We start from the raw sequence: 13,919 nt of genomic DNA, 5'->3' as shown, positions 1-13,919 counted from the left end.
CTTTGAATGAGCATGGAACACAAGTTCATGGGAAACTAGCTTAAAGCACCCAAGTTGGGCTGAACCTATGTAAGAAGGGGTTCTCACGGTGGCTACCCAGTCACTTAGATTCTTCAATTTCCTGCATATCTGTCCTGCATATCTGTCTCCCAGGGTTATGGAGAGGATGGGACACAATAGGACATCTCAAATCATGTCAGAGATGATAAAGCACTCCATAGATGCATCATGTTGTTTATCAAGACATAGCCACTTCCATGCTGTAAAAGCTAGAACTAAAGGACATTCCTCGTGTTGAGCAACAGTGATACTTTCAGTTGAGAAAGGAAAACAGAATTACATAATCTTAAATTGCTCAGTGACATTTTACAATACAGCTTTAACCTCGTAATTGTAAAGTGATGAATTAGGTAAAAATTAAAAGGAGCGTAGTTTTAAGTCCCCAAAGCAAATTCAGATGGTAAATTGTTCAAGGGCGAGACTTTTACCTTAGGATTAGCTACTAATGGGGCTTCTCGGGTGGCACTAGTGGTAAAGAACCCTCCTGCCAATGCAGGAAACATAGTGAGATTTGGGTTCGATCCCTGGGTCTGGAAGATCCCCTGGAGGAGGGCATGGCAACCCACTCCAGTATTCTTTCCTAGAGAACCCCATGGACAGAGGCATTTGTCCGGCTGCAGCCCACGGTCACAAAGAGTCACACAACTGAAGTGACGTAGCATCCGTGCACGAGCTATTATGGAATTCTACATATAAAAATATGCAGAACAGTGAAAAAGAATGAAAAAGCTACTTATTAAGTTTAAAACTCGAAATTTCCCTTTGTTCTTTTCTTTCTTTTGCACATGACAATGTCAGGAAATCCTCTTGGCTCTACCTTCAAAATCTATCCAGAATCCTACCACTTCTAATCGCCTTCCCAGATACCATGTTGCTTCGAGCCACCATCATCTTTTATTTGCCTACAGCAGTAGCATCCAAAGTGGTCTTTCAGCTTCTTCACTTTTTCACTACAATCTAATATTCAACACAGCAGCTAGAGTTTTCTTTTTAAGAAGTTAGCTTAACTCAAAATCCTCCAGTAATTTTCCATTTGAAACAGAGTCAGATGGAATCTCTAGAGTCTGTTCCCACTTCATTACCTTTCTGACTTCGTTTCCTAGTCTTCATCCTCTTTCCTCATTCTACCCCAGCCACCAGGGCTTTTCTGCTGTTTCTTAAAACAAGCCTGGTATGCTCCAACACTGATGGCCTTGGCAGTAGCTGTTTCTTCCTCATGAAATGCTCTTTCTCAAGTAATCATCGGGCCCTCTCTTCTCCTTCAAATCTTTGCAAAAATCTTACCTCTGGCCTTGCTGTATCTCACCGTTCACTGAACCCAGGGTAGGCAAGGCGTGAGCCAAGAGCCTGGAAGAAAACTCAGGGAGCCGTAGGAACTCCAGACCTAGTCTCTCCCGGCCAGCACAAAAGCCAGAGCAGCAGACACGACTCTGTCACCAAGGGCGTTTCAGGTGGAGCTTATATGTGTTTACAGAACAAAACTAGCCCGTGGCCAAGCGCGTACCTCGTGCCGCATCGCAGTACTAGACGTGATCTCGGTTGTTAACATAATCTGTATTCACAGAACGTGGGGGGAGGGCCGAGAGGATGAGGGGCGAGAGAGCCTGATCGCACCATCTTGGCTAATTTGCTCTTTTCCTGCACCTCCTTAATGAAACCTTCCTAGACTAGCATGTTTAATACTGTAACCTATTCTCCCTTACAGCCTCAGTATTCCTGGTCCCCTCTACTCAAAGCTGTTTTCCCCCTTATCTCTTTATCCTGTGCCATGCACCGTATAAGGTACCCATTTGCTGTGATTACTGTTTATTGTGTGTGTCTTCCCTTCCCTTCCATAAGAATGTGGGCCCCTCAAGGAAGGAATCTATGTTTGTTTGATGTATTCAGATTCTTAGGAAAGAATTCTAGAACCTGAAAGCCACTCAACAAATATGTCTGAATGTTTAAATGAATATTTATGAAAATAGAGGTATACACGGTACATGCTTTCACTCATTTTCTCAGCTAACATCACTGACAATAAATTAAGTCTGTAAGAGATATGCAAGATTACTGACTGGGCTTTTTCCAGCCTGGGCACTCTTACCCACCTTTTGCCTTCTGTTTTCGCATCTGTGCTTCATAGACTTTACCTGCTCACGTTCTAGACTCCAAAGGAGTTATTGCAATTATAAAGGTTTTCCAACTATATGTTTCTCTGAACCCACCAGTTAACAGATTATAAGTGGCTTTATAAAATAATTTAAGGCCATTTTATTTTCATTCATTTAATGAAAACTTGCCAAGGCCTTTTCTTTTTGTCAGTTACTATATGAGGGACTGCAATCAGAATGACAAGTAAATACTCGTTTAGCTTTAAAAAGCCTATAGCTATTAGGTATGTATATATGAGTGTTTATATGTTTATTGATTTATTCATCCCATTGGTTAGGTATTTTTTAAATTACTATGTGCAAATCATAGCTAGATATTGGGGTTCAATGATGAATGAAGTAGAATTAGTCCATGTCCTCATGGAGCTTACAGTCAACTAAGGAACACACAAACTTAACTAATTTGTCTCACAACTTGTGGATTGAAGGCAAAGAAGAATTGGACAAGGTAAGCTGTAAAGTATAGCATGACATGAGGAGGGACCTTGGTGTCTTGTTTGTATAGAACATTAAAAAAATAAATTCTCTCTGAGGCATTAACAACAGGTAAAGATCCATTCCAATCAGCTATGCAGAAAATGTCCTCTGTGTGCTTGTGTCTGTGTGTTGATGGTGGGGAGGTATGGTTTACCCAAGAGAAGGAAGAAAGGAAGGGGTTTTACAGGCATAGGGAACAACAACTGTAACCTCTGAAGTAATAGAATACTTGCTATAGTCTGAAAATCAAAAAGGCATTGATGTCAGTGAAGTAGAGCTTGGGCAATCTTTCAGCATATCTCAGTTTGCTTAATTGCAAAACAGAATTTTGTTATTTATCTCATTTTATTCAATGCATTTAATCTGCCAAATTTCTAAATGTGAGCGAGATATAAAAGTCACTAGAAATATAAAATGAAAGTTATGTAGAAAGAGGAGCTGACAAACACCCAAGTGGCTTTTTATTAATGTGGTACCAGTGGTTTATGTAAAATGCTTAGTGATGAGTTCACTAGCAAAACAAAGAGAAAAGGGAAAATGTTTTAGCTAATAAGTATTTAAAAATATAAATTGTATATTTCTTATAATTAGTATAAGATTTCTTTATAATTTCTTAGATTTCTTATAATTACTATAAGAAAAGTAGCCTGTTCTTCAAAAAAGTTTTGTTGTTCTTGCTATTTCTGAAGGCTATTATTATGACATAGACCCTTATTTAAATGACCCTTAAAACTTCAATGCTTTCAATGAAAAATGAAACTTTTTTCATTTTACATTGTTGTATATAAAATTTCAATGTAAGTTCTAGGCATAACTTGGAAATTTAACTCAAAGAAGTTGTTACTTATGAGTCGTGTCACTTATGTCTTTATTATTCTCCAAGCAGGACAAATGGAGAAGATTACCTTGGGAATTTTTTAATTTGTCTTGATACTGGATAAAAATACAATAATAAAAGAGCTTGTTCCCTCAGTACGTGGGGAACTACAAGTTCTTCAGTGTTCTCTAGGATAAAGCCCTTGTCCATACACGTGGCAAAGACAGATCCTTATCTTCACTGCACAGTCGTTGGCCGACCCTACTTAAACTGTCATTACTATAAGCAATGCGCTTCTGTGATAGCCCAGAATGAATACCCAGATCCACTTATATTTTGAGTCCCAATCCAAATGGTTTATCTGGCTCTTACTTGACAAGGGAACTCAGACAAGCTATTGAATTTCAGAACCTGATTTCCTTATCTGGAAATGGGGAAAATGGGAAAGATAATTTAGAAACTAATTCTCTTGGTTATATATAAAGTCACTTTATAAACTAAGCATTATTATAGTGATCTCAGGCAAATCATGGTTGTTTTTTCTCACATTCTCTCACAATCTGGCTCTGTTGTTCCAGTACAATACTGTGTGGAGGCAAGAATTTTGATAATACTGTTGATTATTAGGATCATAATAAATAACAAAAGAAAATTCCTCTTAATTTTGTTTTCAGATTGGTCAGAGATGTGTTATTTTCCTTCTCTAAAACATAAATAATAGTGAGGTTACTATAGATAAGCAATAAGGGATGTGAAGCAATTGTACAGTCCCTGAAATGTGGTAAATGAATGATATTTGGTGATGATAATGATAGGAATAAGGACTAGTTTATTTTAATTTTCAGTTATTTACATCTATACATAGAATGGACAAGGTGCTAGACAGGTAGCTTGGAACTTGATGTCTACTCTTTGAGACACTTGGGAATTTGAAAAACATCTTCCAATCAACTAGAGTTTGTCTCTTGGTTAATGCATTTAAATTGGATAAAGTCTTGTGGTATTCTCAGTTAATACTTTTGGCAAAGGCAGTTATTTTTTTCATCTACTATCAAAGATTAAACTTTATGGCAGCAGCATTCTGTTTTGCATTTAAATGACCAAGTAAAGTTATACAGAGGATTGTTTTGTTTCTTCAAAACAGAGCCTTGGAATCATTGCTTAATAGAATTCCTGGAAACTTTGCATTGTATGCATAAGAGACAATTATGCTCTCAATGGTATACATACAGCTGTTGCAACTATTATAATGTGTTTAATTATAAGAAGTCTTAACCACCTGAAACTCCACATTGTATCTAATTCATTGCAGTAATTTAGGACATGTCTATTGTTTTCAATGTTTCATTTTCTTAGAAGTAGCTTATTGAGCTAAATGATTGAAAGTTATGTAGCAATTAGAACAGTGCCAGAAACTTGGAGACTGATGAACTGATACCTTCTCTTATGGTACTAAACATTTGTTGTTGTTGTTGTTGTTTCATTTCTTTAAGATTTAGCAGGGATGTTGAGCTGCTCTAGATAAATGCAGACATATGGATCCATCAAGAACTCTGATAGACTGAGCGCCCATGTGCTAGTTGAAGTAATATAAAGCATTTAATTCTGTTCCTTACTTTCTTTATCTGTAAAATGGAGAAAATCCAGTTCCATAAGTTTATTGTGAAGATTAAACAAGTTATACTTGTAAAAGACAGAGCTTGGTACATGGTAAGCATTTGAAACCTTGTTAGTTACAATTACTATAGATGAGATGCTGTGTACCACCTGAGTAAGAGCACTCTCTCTGAAGCCAGCTTGCATGGATTTGATGCCTGGTGTGCTGCTTAGCAGGTGTGCGTGCATGTGCCTGCTTAGTCACATCTTACTCTGTGACCCCATGGACTGTAGCTCACCAGGCTCCTCGGTGTGTGGAATTCTCCAGGCAAGACTACTGGAGCAGGTTGCCATTTCCTACTCCAGGGGATCTTCTCAACCCAGGGATAGAACCTGCATCTCTTATATCTCCTGCATTGGCAGGCAGATTCTTTACCGCAGAGACACCAGAGAAGCCCAAATTAATGAATATATTCTATGAATATATTTTATTGATCAATTCAGGGTCTCATAAACTAGATTCCATAGCAAGCTAAAATGAATTCGGATCTGTGGACTTTCTAGTTTTGGGGTCCTGAACTTTGGATATGCGTTAGAAGCATCTATAGCTTTTAAAAAAATCACTGCCTTGTTATCAGGAAATTTGATTTTTAGAGAGCTTCACAGGTGATTCTAAACATGCAGCCAATATTCAGAACAACTGCCAGTCCATTTAAACCCTCTATTTCTTTTTAACTAACAACATAAACTATATCAAATAAGAGTATGCTGCTGCTGCTGCTGCTGCTGCTGCTAAGTCACTTCAGTCGTGTCCGACTCTGTGCGACCCCATAGACGGCAGCCCACCAGGCTCCCCCATCTCTGGGATTCTCCAGGCAAGAACACTGGAGTGGGTTGCCATTTCCTTCTCCAATGCATGAAAGTGAAAAGTGAAAGTGATGCCGCTCAGTCATGTCCTACTCTTAGCGACCCCACGGACTGCAGCCTACTAAGCTCCTCCCATGGGATTTTCCAGGCAAGAGTACTGGAGTGGGTTGCCATTGACTTCTCCCAAATAAGCGTATAGGTACCATGTTATTAGGCAAAGCATAATTTGACCACAAGAAAATAAAATAACTTTTATGAGATAAATATCCTTTTAGCATCTTCTGAGTACAGGAATCTTTTCAAACGAACTCCCACATTTCACATTTATAAGCACTTTAAAGGTACATTTTAAGTCAAAAGGACACATATCATCTCCAGACATTCTTCGTATCAATTGTTGGAAGTAGATGGTAAACTACGTAAAGTTTGTAGCAGTAAAGTAGTTTGTGAAGTAGTTTGCCCTATCTCGCAAGTTTGAAATAGCAACTCCAAAAAGTAAAATACCATCCAGAAACCCAAAACATGTCATTTCCAGGATCTTATGCCACCTTTTTTTCCTGTAAACATCCCTACATTTTGACACATAACTTGTATAAATTTTAAATATTAACATACTATTTTCACATAACTGGGAATAAAATATTTTTTATAAACTTTACTAAATAAGTATCATTTTATTTCTAGTAAAGTGAAATAAAATCATATTAGCAATTCATTTTATGAAAATATATTCAGGAATAATGGTTCAAAATATTGCAAGAACTTTGATTAAATGTCCTAAGTGAAAGCAAAGAAATGAAGAAAAAATATTTCTGTAATTCGGAAACTTTGAAAGAAAGTGGTTGGCATTTCATTTTCAATTCCTTAAAATTATGTGTGTGTGTGATTGTGTGCATATATGTGTGTATTCTGATGGATCTGTAGAGTTCTTAAGCAAATATTAATTGAGCAGCTGTTACATATCAGCCCTTGCACTAAGGTTACAAAGTGCAATAACCTCACATTCTGGAAGTCTAGTTACCTTTATATTGTACATGAATATGAATTGTATTTTAATTGTTTTACTTGAAATTGTTTTCTAAACAATTTCCTATATTTATAAATGTATTTATATAGTTAAATATATTTATATGTTGTTTTATATCCATGTGTTATATATATATGTTATATATACTTAAAGTTATATATATGTTATTATATTTAAATAAGTTATTGTATAAATGTATTTATATAATTATGAATACATTTATAAATATGATTGATTACTTTTACTACATATCATTCTACTTAAATCATATATAATTATATAAGGATATCCTGGGGAAAAACTCATCATTTTTAACAATTATGAGTTAACTCTGATCTAGGTAGAATATTTGCTCAGTCAGAATATTTGAGTGATATGTTTTCCAAGTATTGCTTTCATTTGAGATTTTAATATGTTGTACTGTTTTCTTCAGTTCTTGGCAATACTCTGTAATTCTGGTGGTGCTGGATCTTCATTGCTGCACGCAGGTTTCCTCTAGCTGGGGGAGCAGGGGCTACTCTCCCTTCCTCCCTGCGCACAGGTTTCTCCTCACAGGGTTTCCCTTGTTGCGGAGCACAGGCCCTAGGCACACAGGCTTTGGTGGTTGCGGCACGCAGGCTCCATAGTTGTGGTTCACGGGCTCTCGAGTGCAGGCTCAGCAGTTGTGGCTCACGGGCTTAGCTGCCGCAGGGCATGTGGAAGCCTCCCGGACTAGGGACTGAACGTGAGTCCCCTGCCCTGGCAGGCGGACTTTCACCCACTGGACCACCAGGGAAGTCCTGTTAGTACTATCCCAGGCGTAGAAAAGCCAAGGGCGTCTTCTCCTGTCTCGTCTTGTCACTCGTGCCACCACCAATTGTTCATCAAAAAATGAAGAAGAAACAGGAAGAGGAGGAGGGGAAAGAGCGGGAAAAAGAATGAAAGAAAAAGGAAAGGAAAAAGAAAATTTGAGATAAAGAGAAATAGAAGAGAGGAAGGGTGGGGGGCAGGAGAACTAAAAGAGAAAGAAAATAGCTCAGATTAGAATTTTACAAAAAAAAAAAAAAATCAGATCCCAAGACTGTAATCTAAAATAAATCACCCAGCTTATGAAGATGTTATCCTCAGATGAGGGTTAAAATCTATGTCAGCGTTCCAAAATTAAGACTCAGAGTCTCAGCTCAAGACCTCTCTTCTGATTTCTTGATGTTCCAGAGACTCACGTCTGGTTTCCATGGTGACCACTTTCATGAATCTTTTAAACAATAAGAAAAATCTATCTTATCATTTATTATCAGAATCTTAGGAAGAATTTTTCTTGCCTTCCTGGCGTCCCAAGGAAGGTTGTCTTTGACTTAAATGCCCTTAACTTAGGTAATAAATTATCATCTCAATAAAAAAGTGTGAGAAAGAGAAGTAAAGAGGTATGGAGCTTGACAAGTTAGTATCTTAGATAAATACATGATAGCTAAATGGAGTAAAATAGCCTTGTGTTTATTTCTCTGATGAAATGTACATAAGCTTGGATTTCCTTTTTCCATGGAAACATAGGAACTATAACCAGTAAAGAGTCAGTGAGGAAACAGAACTGTTTTGAGGAAATAAGCTGTGCTTTAAGGGGGTAAAGTTAATAACCGATAACCAACTTTTTAGATTTTTTTAAATTTAAAACATTCTGAATATGGCTCTCCTACATCCAATAAAACTCAAAATACAATTAGGAAAGTTTCTAGATACCTTGGCATTCTCTCTTATAAACATGTCCTATCTAAACTTAAGCCCTTAATTTTCTTGGGTCCACAATTGTTGGATCCAATTCTTTTTTATTTGATAATTCTATATATTTTATTATAAAGAATCAATTACCAACTGAAAGCAGGTAAACAATACATTGAATCTAGATATGAGTAATAGGAAAAACTAAAGACTTTTCTTGTGTAACCTTGATATCTCTACCTCACTCACATTACTTGACTACTTTGCTGCTCTGAGATACTTAGATCTCCTATTTTGTTCCCAAAGTTCCACACATTTTTATAATCACAGAATTCCACGATATAGGTATTAACTGCTTATTGTTTGGATCATCCGATGCTATTTCTAAGAACATATTGCCAATTTTATTTCTATGAATGCTCATTTTCTTCTCACTGTTATGTCACCATCTTTGTTTAGGATTTTGCTTAGGTTGGGACTGGCACATTTTAGCATCTAAACAAATCTTTACTGAATGAATGCATGCACTATTTTCCTTTTCTTTGATAAAGCACAGATTCATGAAAAAACTGAAATTAATACCTATTAAGACTATGGTTAAGAAAACCAGATCTTATTAAATCTACAGATATATGACATAAAATTTGGTCACAGTGCTCTTTCAGGGAATGGACTTATACCCAATGTATGATACATTTTGAATTTTTTAAGAGACCTATAACATTAGGGTTTCTACAGTTTACTTTATACTGCAGTAAGTCCAGATGTGAAAGCCTACCCATCTACATGTAAAGACTTATTCCCATGTTTTATACGTGTGTGTATGTCCCTTAATGGGGCTTCCCAGATGACTCAGTAGTAAAAAATCTGCCTACCCCTGCAGGAGACACAGGAGACATAGGTTTGATCTCTGGGTTGGAAATATTCCCTAGAGAAGGGAATGGCAACCCACTTTAGTATTTTCACCTGGGAAATCCCATGAACAGAGGAGTCTGTCGAGCTACAGTGACATGGGCTGCAAAAAAGTTGGACATGACTGAAAAACTGAGCATGCATACATAACCCATAATACAGTATTTGATGAAAGGACTGACATAGTTTTTAAACTTTCCACTGCTACTGATTATATCATGTCCTTTATCATTAAATAATATTTAAAAACAGAATTACAGGATCTTCAGGTTTTAAGACATTTTTAGAGTTTCCAGAAAAAAAAAAAAAAGCACAGAGAAAGCTGAGCTAAATTTCAATTTCAGATTAATGAGTCATTTTTCTAATCTAAGTATGTCCCAAACACTTCATGGTACATACTTACACTACATTTTTTTTCTGAAATTTAAGTTTAACTGGGTGTCCTATGTTTTTACCTAATAAAGCTGGCAATTTTTATCTGTATATTCAAACCACCTTTTGTTCTGGGAACCTCACAGTCTAGAAGGCAACATAAGGAGAAAACAGTGACAACACGGTGGGACGAGAGCCGGGAGAGAGCGAAGTAAAGCTGCCACCCGTGGGCAGACTACAGACACGCTGAAAGCATTCAGGAGAAACAAATTTAAGATCTTGTGATGTCAGAAAGCTGTGGTCACACGTAATTATTTATGCTAAAATTTAAATACATAAAACTGGAAAGCAAAAGCAGTATCACAGGGGAGGGTCATAACAAAATCCTTTCAGGAATTTTGAAACGACCCTTTCTCTTTTTTAAGGTGCCTCACAGACCTGCAGTTCATTATATCAAAGTTGATATCAAAGAGGCATCATCAAAGAGCAGCACCCAGACTAATACAACATAGCCATTGATAAGCTTTTCAAAATGCATGAAAGCATCAGTTGTGAAGCCTGTGGCACTTTCTATGAAAATTTGGAAATAATTTTGATGAAAGGTGCTTTAATAATATCTGAGTCCTAGAGAACAGAAACCAGACTTTCCTCCTCTCAGTGTTCCTAAAGCACACTGCCTTACACTGAACAATCAAAGAAATATTTTTAAGATAAATGAATGAATGCCTCCTGAAGTTATTCTGTGCATTCTCTGTGCTTTGTCTATTTCTTGGTCCCTTTTTCACGTTAACTGGGATTCTCAGCCAGGAAGCAAACTCACAGAGACTATGGAAAATGGACATATTATAGAACCTTCCTCTAGAATCTGTCTACAGTCACCAAAGAGGGTAGCAAAGTTGCACTGGGTGTGAGTGTGCTTCGCCACTGGGAGGAAGCAGTCTGATGTACACACAGAGGTATATGCACAGAGGTGCTGAAGTGCCTGATGACCCTTGAAGTCAGGTAGACAGAGGCAGCTAGTTCCAGTTGATCTGCTGGGGCTCCAAGAGAAGGAAATATCTTGTATGCCTCCAGTGGAAATTTAGGTTAAGCTCATACGGTTTTCATTTTAAGACAGGTGTGCTGGGTTTCATTAAAGTCAACCCTAGGAAGATACTTCAATGTGGATACCATATGGCTAATACGACATAAAGGCAGAGGGAAAGAATGTCATTCAGGGGTATTAAATGCAGATTTATTCCAGGAAGAATTAAGAGTCCCCTAAAGAATCAAATGATTAAGGAACATACTCATATAAAATGCAAAATAAAACTTTAAGTATCTGCTAACACAGTACAAAAAGTCCTACATAGTTATTTATCCCCATGATGTCTGTCTCAATATTTAAGTAGCAAGTATAAAATATAAAATCATTTTATACCACAAGGCTACAGCAATCAAAACAATGTGGTATTGGTACAAAAACAGACATATAGATCAAAGGAACAGAAGAGAAAGCCCAGAGACAAAAGCACACACCTACAGTCAAATGGTCTTCAACAAAGGAGGCAAGAATATACAATAGAGAAAAGATAGTCTCTTCAGCAAGTGGTGTTGGAAAAGCTGGACAGCTGCACGTAGGTCAATGAATTTAGAACACTCCCTCACACCATATACAAAAATCAACTCAAAATGGCTTAACGACTTAGATGTTAGACACACCACCATAAAACTGCTAGAAGACAACATGGGCAAAACACTCTTTGACATAAATTGTAGCAATATTTTCTTAAGTCAGTCTCTCAAGAAGAAAGAAAAGAAAAGCTAAACAAATGGAACCTAATCAAACTTACAAGCTTCTGTACAGCAAAGGAAACCATAAACAAAACAAAAAGACAGCCTATGAACTGGGAGAAAATATTTGCAATGTGACTGATAGGGTTTAATTTCCAAAATACGCAAACAGCTCATACAACTCAATATCAACAACAACAAATAAAAACATTTAAAAAATGAGCAGAAGACTTAAACAGACATTTCTTGAAAGAAGACATACATATCGCCAACAGGCACATGAAAAGATACTGAACATCATTAATTACTAGAGAAACACAAATCAAACTGCATGAGGTACCACCTCACATGGGTCAGAATGGCCATCATCAAAAAGTTTGCAAATAATAAATTATGGAGAGGGTGTGGAGTGTGGAGCTAAGGGAACCCCCCTACACTGTTGGTAGGAATATAAATTGTTGCATCCACTATGGAAAACAGTATGGAGCTTCCTTAAAAAAAAAAAAAAATAGAGTTACCATATGATCCAGCAATCCTACTCCTGGGCATACATCTGGAAAAGATGAAAACTGTAAATTGAAAAGATACATGTAACCCAATGTTCATAGCAGCACTGTTTATCATGGAAACAACCAAAATGCCCATCAACAGACAATTATTTTAAGAAGATGTGGAATATATATATATACAATGGAATATATTCATAAAAGAATGAAATGTTGCTGTTTGTAGCAACATAGATGGACCTAAAGAATACCATAGTAAGTGAAGTGAGTCAAAGACAAATATTATATGATATCATTTCTATGTGGATCTGAAAAATAGTACAAATTAATTTATAAAGTAGAAACTCACAGACACAGAAGGCAAATTTCTGGTTATCAAATGGAAGGGCAGGGGAGGGATTAATTAGGAGACTAGGGCTAACAGATGCACACTGCTGCTGCTGCTGCTGCTGCTGCTGCTAAGTCACTTCAGTCATGTCCAACTCTGTGCGACCCCATAGACAGCAGCCTACCAGGCTCCTCTGTCCCTGGGATTCTCCAGGCAAGAGTACTGGAGTGGGTTGCCATTGCCTTCTCCAAGATGCACACCACCATATATAAAATAGATGAGAAAACCAAGGCCTATTTACTGTATAGCACAAGTTGGAATCAAGATTGCCGGGAGAAATATCAATAACCTCAGATATGCAGATGACACCACCCTTATGGCAGAAAGTGAAGAGGAACTAAAGAGCCTCTTGATGGAAGTGAAAAAGGAGAGTGAAAGGGTTGGCTTAAAGCTCAACATTCAGAAAACTAAGATCACGGCATCTGGTCCCATCACTTCAAGGGAAATAGATGAGGAAACAGTGGAAACTGTGTCAGACTTTATTTATTTATTTATTTTGCCTCCAAAATCACTGCAGATGTTGACTGCAGCCATGAAATTAAAAGACACTTACTCCTTGGAAGGAAAGTTATGACCAACCTAGACAGCATATTCAAAAGCAGAGATATTACTTTGCCAACAAAGGTCCATCTAGTCAAGGCTATGATTTTTCCAGTGGTCATGTATGGATGTGAGAGTTGGACTACAAAGAAAGCTGAGTGCCAAAGAATTTATGCTTTTGAACTGTGGTGTTGGAGAAGACTCTTGAGAGTCCCTTGGACTGCAAGGGGATCCAACCAGTCCATTCTGAAGGAGATCAGTCCTGGGTGTTCATTGGAAGGACTGATGTTGAATCTAAAGCTCCAGTACTTTGGCCACCTGATGCAAAGAGCTGACTCATTTGAAAGGACTCTGATGCTGGGAAAAATTGAAGGTGGGAGGAGAAGGGGATGACAGAGGATGAGATGATTGGATGGAATCACCAAGTCAATGGACGTGAGTTTGAGTAAACTCCGGGAGTTGGTGATGGACAGGGAGACCTGGCATGCTGCAGTCCTTGGGGTCACAAAGAGTCAGACATGACTGAGCGACTGAACTGAACTGAACTGATACAGCACATGGAACTATATTCAATATGCTGTAATAATCTATAATGTATACAACTAGGAAAGTATACATACATAAGTGTATATATAAATATTTATGTGTGTGTACATATATATATATTTACTATATACCTGAAACTAGGACAATATTGTAAATCAACTATACTTCAATAAATAAAATATAAAATTTA

At 37.3% G+C, this 13,919-nt stretch overlaps 1 protein-coding gene across 1 annotated transcript in view; it reads right to left on the bottom strand.

Annotated features, from left to right (window-relative positions):
• Positions 1 to 13,919, bottom strand: part of GRM5 (glutamate metabotropic receptor 5) — a 786,169-nt gene that overhangs the window by 649,218 nt on the left and 123,032 nt on the right. The window lies entirely within an intron of this gene.

Source organism: Ovis canadensis, chromosome 21 (genome assembly GCF_042477335.2).
Source record: "Ovis canadensis isolate MfBH-ARS-UI-01 breed Bighorn chromosome 21, ARS-UI_OviCan_v2, whole genome shotgun sequence".
Classification (NCBI taxonomy): Eukaryota; Metazoa; Chordata; class Mammalia; order Artiodactyla; family Bovidae; genus Ovis; species Ovis canadensis.
This window is presented reverse-complemented; position numbering and strand designations above follow the sequence as displayed.